The sequence below is a fragment of the Theropithecus gelada genome, chromosome 2 (assembly GCF_003255815.1).
Source record: "Theropithecus gelada isolate Dixy chromosome 2, Tgel_1.0, whole genome shotgun sequence".
NCBI lineage: Eukaryota > Metazoa > Chordata > Mammalia > Primates > Cercopithecidae > Theropithecus > Theropithecus gelada.
In genome coordinates, this window is record NC_037669.1 from 172,610,001 (window position 1) to 172,622,876 (window position 12,876).

Below are 12,876 nucleotides of genomic sequence, written 5' to 3' on the forward strand. Positions count from 1 at the left end.
AGATTCATTAAAGTGGATTGATCATCATACTTGATTTTCTAACTAGTATTCAACCAAGTTTAATGTTTGTAACCTTTAGGAAAATACAGTGCTGCATGTTTTCCTTTGTGGAAAGCTGCAGTTGCTGAATTCTTCGAGGTCATGTACGATGGTACGAAGCTACACCAGGGATATGCTCTGTATTAGGAATGGTGCTCTCAGCCTATCATGAAATATGTCAGTTTAAAATAGCTCTACCTAAAAGTTCTCCAAATGACATATACAAAAGGGAAAAGAAAAGTTAAATACCCTGGGGAACTGCGATGCTTAACTCAAAGGAGTGGTAAGGCCTATTTGTCTTACCCTTTCTTCTGTTATTCTGTCAATCTTCACAACTGTATTTATTTTTAGAATCTTATTCTATAAATTCATGCCTTGCTGCTGCCTTTATTCCCCTTTATGTCATCTGTTAAAAAAGTCAAGCAGTAGATTTTCACTCATAGGAGTAGCCAGCATGTTTATTATGGATATTTTTATAGTTTGTCCTTCAGATGGCCCTAAATCAATAATTTACACCAGCAAAATCCAGCTTCAGAGCATATTCCTGCAAGCTGAAGGATCTCTCAAAGGGTTCCTTAGCTTCTGTTGCCCAAGATGCTTATGTGTGCAGCAGTCAGATATCAGCTGTAGTGTTTCTCTTCCTTCAGATCTAGGAAAGGTTGGTTCAAACCTCAAATATCTTATCCTGTGTTAAGATCTCTGCAAATTTCCAGAGGATCTTTTGTTTTATAGAAATTCTGGCATGGAAAGTTTTTGTCCCTGTATTTGTGACCCAGTGCATAATCCTGTTAAGTGCTATCTCAGTTCTTCCAAAATTTACATAGATGTAAATTTTTGTGCTTTTCTTAATTTCCTCAAAAGGTTTCCACCAGGCAACTTATGTGCCTGGTAGATTTAACTGAAGATTTGGGAGTAGCGGTGGCCTTGGGGAGACAGAACTGGCATTTATTTTCCAGTAACACAACTTCAAGTTGAACACTGCACATTAACCAGTTTTTCTTCCTCCTCTTCCTTTCTTTTCCCCCCTTTCTTCTCTGTCCCATCCCTGCAGGAGCAAAATTAGTCTTGTTTTATCTCAAACACAGTAGTTCAGCCACCCTGAACCCTCCAAACATTCATGCTGTTAGATTTCACCTTCCTCTCTAAGTGGGGCATTGCATATAAAGACATTTTCTTCTTTAAAAGATGTTCTTGCATCCACTCTTCTGATTTTTCAGATATCACCCAAACAATCAGATTTCTGTGGGGGTTATTATAAAGGTAAAGCTCTCAAGAGTGACTGTGTAATTCTGGAGAACATCAGGTTCTGGTTGAGAGATTAAAAAAGTCCAAGTATAAAATTAAGCACATCATTATTTCCTAATATGATGTGCAATATAATTTCATTTAAGGCCAAGTGCCAATGAATCCATTATGATGCCCTCTTGCTCACTTTTGTTTTTTCACAAGGATAGAAAATTATCTGAAAACCAGTCCTGTGGTTGATCAATTTATTTGTTTTTCTCTTCTTCTGGGAAATATATTCTGTCTAAAAAGTGATTTCAGGTATTTGTATTAAGTGGATTATTTGTATTTGTATTAAATGGATTACAATCTCACATTCTCCCATGCCAGATAACATTAAGAATATGGAGAAATATAAATTAATTTATTAATTAGCAGTTTGAAATCACACCAGACCTACTCTCTTTGCCTTGAAGATAAACTGGTAATAGATATATATAGGTATAGATAGATACATACTCTATTGCAATACATATTTACATATACAGTAAATGTGTGTACATATAGTATATATGTATATTTGTATATAATGCATATGTGTTTTAATACATAAATACTATATATACATAATATATATATTAAATGTAAGAACATATGGATATATGTGTGTGTGTGTTGTTTTTTAAAGATTAGGTGCTCAGGCAAAGAGATATCTACTGAGATAATGCCAGGTGGAAAGGTCCAAAACCTTAATCCTGGGAGATATTAAAGATGCTAGTATTCGTTGTTAACTAGGTCCTTTAAAGACCCAGAACTCATCTGGCTCTAGAATAGGTCTAACTTCATGACCATCTCCAAATCCTGTCTACCCTTAATTTGTCCGAAGATTCCCAAGTTATAGTGACTGACTATAGATTGATATGGTAATCCACCCACACTCCCTCATACCCGAGGACATATTTGGTACTTCTAATGAAAAGTTGATGAAAGGGAATACTATGTGGAGTTGATCTAAGTTTTTTTGGTCAATGATCTGATGAAATAAAATATTTGTTATCAAGCCACAAAAAGACATGGGGGAAATTAAATGCATATTTAAGTGAGATAAGTCAATCTATAAAAGCTATTATATACAACTGTCTGATTTCAACTAAGAGACATTCAACTCCTTTGGGTAAACACAAAGGAGTATGATTTCTGACTCATATGGTAAGAGTATGTTTAGTTTTGCAAAAAGCTGCCAACTGTCTTCCACAGTGGCTGTACCATTTTGCATTCTCATCAGGAACAAGTGAGAGTTCCTGTTGCTCCACATCCTCACCAGCATTTGGTATTTTCAGTGTTTTTGATTTTTGTGATTCCAGTAAGTGTGCATGCTAAATATTTTCACATACATGATTTAATTTAGTTCTTCAAGAATCCTGTGTTGTATATTGTTATTCCTATTTCTTTTAAAAATAAGAAAACCAAGATTGAGAAAATTTAGGTGACATTTTCAACTTTTCATGGCTTTTAAATTGCAGAGCTGATATTTGAAACGTAAGTGTCTTTTTCTACTCTACTGTATTGTGTTTTATAGAGGTTATCATTTGTTTGTTTGTTTACACACACCAGCACCTGTTTACTCATTTTCGTTACTCCTGGTACCAGCCCTGATTTTCTTTTGGTGATCCACTGTCCCTGCTTCCCTACTCTTCCTCCCTCTCTCTACCCAGACCATCCTCAGTACATTGGGTTCCAGCAGAAATGACTTCCCTTCCAGTTCCAAGGGAAGAAACTGAGCCAGGCTTTGTACTGTGTTATCCTGAGAACAATATTTGTCCATGAATGACTTCATAATTCATGGTAGATTATTTAGAATAAATTTGGCTCAATTCTGGGTGGGTCGTTTAAACTTCTGGGGAGGTGAGGTTGCTTTCTTCTCACTGGTCTTACATCTGAGATATTGTGAGGTTGGAGTGGTCATAGCCATCTTCTTTCTCACCATGGCTCAGCTGCCAGCAGACAGGGAAAAGCTGAATCCTAATGACCTGACTTGATTTCTGATATTGGCATATCTGATGCTAAATCTATGACCGGGAATTACTTATATAGGCCAGGAAATTTATTTGCTTTTGAAGCTTAAGCTAGTTTTAGATTTTTATGTCATTTGCAACAGAAGCTATCTATCCCAATATTTTTCCCTAGTCTAAGATAAATGTTATGTGAATGTACCTTTGTTAGAGGGCTGTACTTTATATAGGGATAGCCCTTCACTTTTTCATCATTTTTAGCCTCCTTTTTTCCTGTTCCTCTTATGTGCTTTTAGATTTGGGTATTCTCAAAACTCTTGTTCTTTTAACCATTCTGTGCACTCTTTCTCTAAGCTAACACATCTACTTCCTTGGATTGATTGGTTTCCAAATAGCTATCTTTAAGCCTGTTTTTCTCCTTAATACCAGACCTCCATTTCCACATATATATGCTTTTGGCATACCAAACGTAATTTGTTCAGACCAAATCAGATGTATTTCCCTTCAAAATTACTTATTTGACATTCTTTATCTCTATTGTGAAAGTCATTATTTGCTCAGTCAGTAATCCAACATAGAAACTTTCGAGAGTCATTCATGTTGTTGCATGTATCAGTAGTATGTTTTTAAGAATTGCTCAGTAGTGGCCAGGCCAGTGGCTCACGCCTGTAATCCCAGCACTCTGAGAGACCGAGGTGAGGCGAGCAGATCACGAGGTCAGGAGATCGAGACCATCTTGGCTAACATGGTGAAACCCCGTCTCTACTAAAAATACAAGAAATTAGCTGGGCGTGGTGGCAGGCACCTGTAGTACCAGCTGCTTGGGAGGCTGAGGCAGGAGAATGGCATGAACCCAGGAGGCGGAGCTTGCAGTGAGCCGAGATTGTCCCACTGCACTCCAGCCTGGGCGACAGAGCGAGACTACTACTCAATAAAAAAAGAATTGCTCAGTAGTGTCCTACAGTTTGTTTAGTCATGTTCATATGTTCATGTTTGAGGGCATTTGGATTGTTTCCAGTTTATGACAATTATGAATAGACTGCTATAGACATTTGTGTACAATTTCTTTTCTTTTCTTCTCTCTCTCCCTCTCTCCTTCCTTCCTTCCTTCCTTCCTTCGCTTTCTCATGTGGGTTTTAATTTTGCTTGAGAAAGTACTTAGAAATGAAATTGATCAGCCATAGAGTATATTGCTTATAAAACTAAAAGAAACTGCCAGACTCTTCTAAAATGTTTGTTTCATTTTCCACTCTCACTGACAATGTATGAATATTTTGGTGCTCCACATCGTCACCAACAGTTAGTGTTGTATTTTTATTTTAGCCATTCTGGTAGTGTGATTTTTTATTTGTGTTTCCCTGATGATGACTGACATAGAGTACTTTTTCATGTGCTTATTAGCCAGCTTATATCTTTTTCTGAGACATTTATGAATCTCTTGCCTATCTAAAAGATTAGTTTGTATTTTTATTATTGAGCTTTTGAAGTTTAAAAAATATTTCTAGATACATACCCTTTGTCAGATATATTTTTCAAATATTTTCTCCTGTGACTTGTCTATTGTTTTTTAATGGTGTATTTTGAGGCCAAAGTTTTTCATTACAATGAAATCTAATTTAGCATTTAAAAAAATCATTATTGCTTTCTGTGTTCTGAGAAAACTTAACCTATCAGGCAAATAAGCTTCTATGTAATCTAAAACTTTTATAGTTTTAATGTTTGCATCTAGATTTATGAGCCATTTTGAGTTAATTTTGAGTATAGTGTAAGGTAAGGGCCAAGGTTTATTTTTTCCACGTGGTTATGTAGTGGTACAAACACTATTTATTAAAAGATTTTCCTTCCTTCATCAGGTTGATTAGGTTCTATTGTCAAAAATCAAATGACAGTATACTTGTGAAGCTTTATCTGGGCTCTTGATTCTGTTCTATTGATTTATTTGTCTACCCTTATACCGGTTACAAATAGTTTGATTACTGTGGCTTTATAATAAGTGTTGAAATTATGTAGTATAAATATAAGTGTTTTTCCTTTTCAAGATTACTTCAGATATCACCTAAAGGTCATTGGCAATTGTATATAAATTTTAGCATTGATATATCAATTTCTACTAAAAAGGTCTACTGCCATTATGATTTGGGATTAATAAATGTATAGATTTATTCTGGGGGAAGTAACATGTTAACAGTGTTGACCCTTTCAATCTATGAGCATGGTATTTAGGTCTGTCTTCTTTACCTTCTCTCAGCAGTTAATGCAGTTTAGCTCTGGCCCCCCACCTAGATCTCATCTTGAATTGTTTTTTATTTTTTTAATTCTTGTATTTTCTGCAGAGTTGGGGTTTCACTATGTTGCCCAGGCTGGTCTTAAACTCCTGAGCTCAATCAACCCACTTGCCTCAGCCTCCCAAAGTGTCAGGATTACAGGTGTAAGCCACTGTGCCCAGCCCTCATCTTGAATTGTAATTCCCATAAATCCCACATGTCAAGGGTGGGACTTGGTGGGAGGTGATTGGATCATGGGGGCAGTTTCCCTCATGCTGTTCTCATGATGGGGAGTGAGTTTTCACGAGATCTGATGGTTTTATAAGTGTTTGACAGTTCCTCCTGCACACGCGCTCTCTCTCACCTGTCACCATGTTAAGATGTGCCTGCTTCCCCTTCTGCCACGATTGTAAGTTTCCTGAGGCCTCCTCAGCTATACAGAACTGTGAGTCAATTAAACCTCCTTTCTTTATAAATTACCCAGTATCAGGTAGTATTTCTTATAGCAGTATGAAAATGGACTAATACAGCAGTGTTTTGTAGTTTCAGTATAGAGATCTTTTGTTAAATTTATTCCTAAGTATATTTAAAAGGTATCTTAAAAATTTTCATTTTCCAAGTCTTGATGCATGTATATGTATTATTAAACTTATATGCTGTGACATTGATGAATTCATGTATTACTTCTATGAGTTACGTTGTAGATTCTTTAGTACTTATTATATAAATATTCTTGTCATCTGCAAATAGAGACAATTTTACCTCTCTCTTTCTGAACTTTTGTTTCTTTTTCTTGACTTTTTGCACTCAAGACCTCATCTTAAGATACAAATCTAATAGCAACACTCTTTTGCTCAAAAACTTTTGAATGCGCCACCATTGTCCCCAACATCAAATATAAACTCCTGCTTCCAGACTTTCTCCTGCTTTAACTTCCCCTGAACAATGTGTTTCCTGTGTCACACTTAGGTTCCATTGATACAAAGATACACTTTTTTCCTTTATGTACTCAAATAAGATGCATTTCAAAACTGAAATGTAATTTAATGTATTTCTCTCTGCAACATCTCCCAGATCCTATTATGCTGATAGTGCATCTTGTGTCAACGATTAGAAGAAAAATAGTACTCAGCATTCCTGGGATATGGTGAGCACATTTACATACTCGTGAGTTTTTGCTCAAACCATTTCATCATATGAAATGTCTTTGCTGTTGAAATTCTGCTCATTCTTCAAGGAACAGTTTAAATTCCACACTTTTTTTTCTGAAGCCACTGTTTATTTTGGCAGGTTGAAATTTATTTTCTGTCTCCCTCTATTTCTATATAGAATTAGTCAAATTTTTACCTTAGTATAATACTTATAAATTGTGCTTTGCATATGTTGTGTTACATGTCTTAGTTATCTCTGCATCTTCCCTGGTTCCTGGCACAGCTGATGATTGTTTCCTGAATACTCCTGTCAATGATTCTCTCATATTAGGATGTTTTATGGGTAGGCAGTCTCAATATTAATAGGAATATATTAGCTTATATATTCCTGTACTAATAAGAATATATTAACTCATTATGTTAATGAATTGGGTGTGTGAGGCCATTTAATGAAATAATTTGTATTACTAATTATCTCTAGGCCCAGAGGATCCAGTTGCCTGTAACAAACCCCTGGGGATCTACTTTGACTTCTCCTTTTTTCTCAACCCCTTATGCAATTAGTCTTTAGAACTAATTCTTAAATGCCTCCCACAAGTATCCATTTCTTTCCATTTAACAGCACCTTATTCAGACCACTATAATATCGCCCTAGATTACTGTAATAGATACTCTCTGCTTTCAGGTTAGTCTCTCTTCAATCCCTTTCTCTCTGTTTCCAGGCGGATCTTTCTATAAGGTAAATTTGACTATGTCACTCTCATGCCTAAAGCCATTTTAGCGTGCCTGGATCCCAAGTGTTATTTTGACGATTACTTTCCAGCTGTGGAGACTCCATAAAAGACTATTTTCAGATTTCTTCTTTTATTTTGGGGACAGGGTGGAGTGTTTCCCTTCTCTAGTGACAAAGAGATTGCATGATGGAGATAGGCAGCAAGAAGAGAGATAGGGGAAAGGGAGAGAGGGAAAGAGGGAGAAGGAAAGAGAATGTCACTGATACTGTAATATTGCTTGTGTCTGTTCTGCATAATCTAGTTTCTAGCAAGGCAATTAGCATGCAGATCAGCTGCACAGGGTCCCACATGCATTAGCAATTGAACGCCAGCTTTCCAAACCCTTTTCTGCTTCTTCACAAATCCACACACCTTCTGGCTGATCTGACACAGCCTCGGTTCAGAATCCATTAACTGGAGATTTAGGCCATGAACAAAAATAATTGTGCATGCTTATGATTAATGAGAAAGCTATTTCAAAATTACAAGGCACCATACTGGCTAACTACTATTAATTATTTTTATCATTATTATACTGAGAAACCATTCCATCAGACTAGAAGCCATTGTTCAAGTTGGCTTAGGTAGAAAGTGTCTGTGCATCATTTTGAAAAGCAAGTGTTTTCTGATGTTTTTGATTTATGAAGATAATCATCATAAACATAGCCAATAGTGTATGCTTATATTAAATACCCCATTGCAGTAAGTTATTTGAATGTCTTAATTTACTTAATTCTCACAGTAATTGTATAAAGTAGGTACGATTACTATCTCTATTTTATAGAGGAGAACACTGAGGCACAGGGGTTAGGTCATGCACAGGTGGTAATTGATAGGGCGTAGCTTAAAACAGGCAGTCTCATGAATCCACACTTGAGTTCTTACCCTATACTTACCTATCTTAGGAGAGGAGATTACTTATTAGGATAGCTCTTTGTTGTCATAGTCAGGAACACACTGTGTGTTGAGAACAAGTACGGCAGATGGGTTGACTGATTCAGGGTTGCTAAAAAAGAACCAGAAAGACAATATATCTGATCCCCATACCTATCTAGGATAAATTCAGTAGTTAATATAAGAAGTTTAGTGAAATCTAGTTGAATCTGAAAGTTTTCAAGGGTCTACTTTGAGGGAGGGAGAATTAGAACATGGTTGTGGGCAATTAGATTACCAGCAAATAAAAGCTCTCCAATTTGTAAGCCGCAGTGAAGTGGAGCGTTCTGGAAGCAGAGTCTGAGAAGAACGTGGCTGTGGCACAGAGCATAGTAGTCTGCTGTACTGGGTTTGGGAATCATACGGAACAGAGACTCAAGCCTGGCTTCACCATTTACACTGTGAATTTGGGCAATTTTCTTAATCTCTTCAAACTTTAGTTTCCTCACCTGTAAAAAGAGGTTAAGCCTCCCTACCTGGGGGGGTTATTGAGTGTATTAAATGAGATGAAGTTTATAAGGCACCCAGCCCAGCTTGAAGGCAGAAGTGAGCACCAGGGAAGTCCCTTTTAATGACAATGAACACAATTTGACAATGAAGATAATAAAATACTGGGTACCCAGTTGAATAGTTTGGGGTTCAAGTCTGGATCCAATTCCAAAGGAGAGACAGCATAAGTACTGTGAATAAGAGGTATAATAGAAGGCTGGGCAAGCAAACCTGCCACACCTAGAAGATACGGGCTGAGAAGGTTACATCCTGACCTGCCATGGGTATCCTAGGGCCCCAATTTACATCTCCACCACAGGCAAGATGGCAGGCTCTTTACAGGTACTGGCTACTACTGGAGAAATAGTACCTATGGTATTGCCAAACACTGGTTGGGACATATGCTGGGTTATGTTATCAAATCGACACAATCATCATTTCGTTCTAAGACTGGGCCTGTTTCCCAGAATTCCTTTTCCTCTATAGGTCAGAGTTAGTGTTTACCACTGGGAGGAACTTGCAGAGATTTGGAAAGCAAAAGTGAAAAGAAGCCATCATTTTGGGGAGCTCTTGACTGCCAGACATGGTTGCTTTGCAAAGCTCTTCCTGAGCTCCCTTTTCGGGTTGTGAAACCAGGGGTAGTGGTTCCTTGGAGTTCCTCACGAGCCCTGCTTTCTTCACCCACTCTGGCACTTCAAGTTGAAATTATAGTGGCAGTTTTCCTGATCCTCCAGCTGAAGGCTCCAGATCTTCCCTCTTCTAGCTTCTTCCACTTTCCTGTAAGTCTTGATTCCTATATCAAACCATCTAATACCATGATATTGTAGTAACTCAGTTTTTCTGATTGAACTGAGAATAATGAAGCCTGTTACTCATTTGATGCCCATGTGGTTCTTGGCTATCTAGAGGAGGGGTTGGAAAACTTTTCCTTAAATTATGATGTTAAATATTTTAGTTTTTGTAGGATATTGCATCTCTGTTACAACTATTCAACTACTTAGCTCTGCTGTTGTAGTGTGAAAGCAGCTATAGATAACACATAACAAATGAGTGTAGCTGTGGTCCAATAAAACAATTTATGGACACTGAAATTTTAATTTTATATGATTTTTATATGTCACAAGAGACTATTCTTTTTTTTTTCCTTACCATTAGGAAATGTAAAATTTATTCTTAGCTCTCAGGCTGTACAAGAGCAAGTGGTAAGCTGGTTTGGGCCATAGTTCGCCAACCCTTCATCTAGAGCAGGGCCTGATGAAATCAGCCAGACCTGAACATAAACTTCTGCGTGTCTCTTACTATGTGATGTTGGGCAATTTATTTAATCTACGAGCCTCACTTCTAAAATAGGGACATTTACAGAGACAGTATAGACAGTATAGGGTAGAGTGTTTGTTTTGTGAGGGTGAAATAAGGATATACGTAAAATCTTTTGCTGACTATTGGGCACATAGCTCATAGTCTATCATTTCTCATTGTTACTGTGGTGCGGGGAACCACTATTTATTTGGTGCTTGCCATTCAGTTACACAATTAAAAGGGAACTGAGGACAGTCTTCAGCCTTTGAGACTTGCATTGGTTTTTGCACAGGAAAGGTAAAATCATATCCAGGGAAAATAACAAGGAGAGAACTCTTAAGACTTTTCAAATTATCTACCACATTTGAATTAAATATGTCGATACAGAATGCTTGTCATTAATTCAGTCATCAAGCAGATTGTTACTAGCAATTCCTCTGGCACGGCAATGAGAGTTAGGAACAGGGGCATAGGGATTGGAAAGACAAAATAGGCAGAAGAATGGGGAACCTTAACTTCATTATATGATTGCTTTTACATGGAGGGATTACAGGTGATGGTTAATTTCTTAGTGTGTTTATTTCTCTTCAAATAAAATATTAAAATTACGCTGTGGAAGAATATTTAAAGATACTTCTATAATAGATCAAGAAAACATTATATAAGCCCAGACTTTGGTGTCAGACTGCAAGATTGGCCCACCTCTCCTCAACAGTGGCCCAGCCAATTTGGGGACAAGTGCCTCTAGATAATCGACTCTGTGGTAGAAAGCCTTCAAAAGCAGCTAGGTCAGGACTCTTTCTTTGACATGCACATGAGAGGGTTCAGGCCGTAAATAGTGGGTAAAGCCAATGGCTGGAGCAGGTGCCAATCAGTACACCTTTCATCTCGAGGCTACTGAGAACTCAAGGGCTTTGATTAAAGACATTTGGGAGGATGAGCTGAATGTTGGCCTTGCCATTAAACTGGGAACTACAGTTGAGTATTTGGCACTGTACGCTAATAAAATAGATATGGCCTTGGTAATGACAATGGAACCTGGATTTGAAGAACAGAAATTTATGAAAGATATGATGCCAAAGGTTCACTGGTTGAGGACCCAGCTCCTATCTTTGGATATAGAGGTGAGGGTGGAGTAGGTCCTGACACTGCCCATAAGGGTGCCGAGGTAGGAGTTCACATGCCTGTGTCTGGCAGTGCCAGTATGAGGAGCGAAGATTACAGATCTGTGTCAACCCGTTAAAAATGTTTGCGTGGAAGCTGCTCAGAAATGTTCTCTCTCTTTTTTTATTTTTTTGAGATAAAGTCTTGCTCTGTCGTCCAGGCTGGAGTGCAGTGGCGCAGTCTCAGCTCACTGCAACCTCCGCCTCCTAAGTTCAAGCGATTCTCCTGCTTCCGCCTCCTGCGTAGGTGGGATGACAGGAGCCTGTCATCACACCTGGCTAATTTTTTGTATTTTTAATAGAGATGGGGTTTCACCATGTTGGCTAGGCCAGTCTCGAGCTCTGACCTTAAGTGATCCGCCCACCTCGGCCTCCCAAAGTGCTGGGATTACAGGCGTGAGCCACTGTGCCTGGCCCGCAAGTATTCTCTTGATTGATGAAAACACAAGGAGCTCAATGTTTCTGCTCATGAAATCTTTTTACTGGAAAACAGGAATATTGACTGGCAAATCATATTGTAATTGAAGCAGTACTGCTTTTCTGAGCAATTATTTATTCCAGTGATTAAAATCTATTGTGTAGAATGTTCTGAGATTAGAAATTGGTGTGTATAACTACATTTTTAGTGATGCAATTTGAAGATTAGTGTGACAAAATACTCAGTTTTTACTGGAAGCCTTGATTTTTATGAATAGTAATACTATAGCTGTATTAAGGTTACAAACAGAGATGTGTCTTGGTGCCTAATGAGGTCATATTGGCTACTATAAAAGCAACTTTTTTTTCTGTATTTCTAAAAATAATTTTCTGTTTTTTCTCAGCTGTTTTCCAAAAGCAAAGGAAGTCTTTATGTTTTTCTTAGTTCACGTTATTTGTGATTTATTTATATGCTTGATAAAATGAGTAAAGTAGAATTTTAAAATATAAGCTTGGGTGGGATGGCGTATCGTATTTTTGCATCTGAACATTTATTTTTCACTTTTCGTCTTATAGTTGATTAATAAAAACTATAAAACAATATATGAAGCCCAGGGATTCTAAAATACAGCATAGATTTTATCAGGGTGTTTTCTTTGTCAAAGTAGGCTACTCATTGATTCCTCCCCATTTCAAGTTTTCTTAGTCTCACCCACCATTCTTAAGGTTGCTGTGTTAGCTCTGAGTAGAAGGGAAAAGTAAAGCCTCTATTTGGAAGCAATATTGTGTTGAATCCCAACTTTGCCCCCTCTAGCTATTTGACCTTTGTCAAATTACCTGACATTTTTTGCACTTCTCTTAACTCATTTGTATACTGAATGTAATTATAAAAACTGAGGGGTTGTATTGAGAATTAAGAGGTAACACTATATATGCAAAGCTTCCAGTACTATTTCTAGAATTTAGAGGATGTTCAATTCAAAGTGGCTAGCATTATATAAATTTATGTTTTGTGGGTTATAAAGTATTTTGATATATTCTCATTAAATCTATAAATCACACCTGTAAGTGGTGATAGGGCAGATATTTTGTTTCTCATTTAAAAAATGAGG

At 37.4% G+C, this 12,876-nt stretch overlaps 1 pseudogene; it reads left to right on the forward strand.

The window, feature by feature from the left end:
* Window positions 1-9,209: 9,209 nt before the first annotated feature.
* LOC112619414 lies at window positions 9,210-11,488 on the forward strand (annotated as a pseudogene).
* Window positions 11,489-12,876: the final 1,388 nt, after the last annotated feature.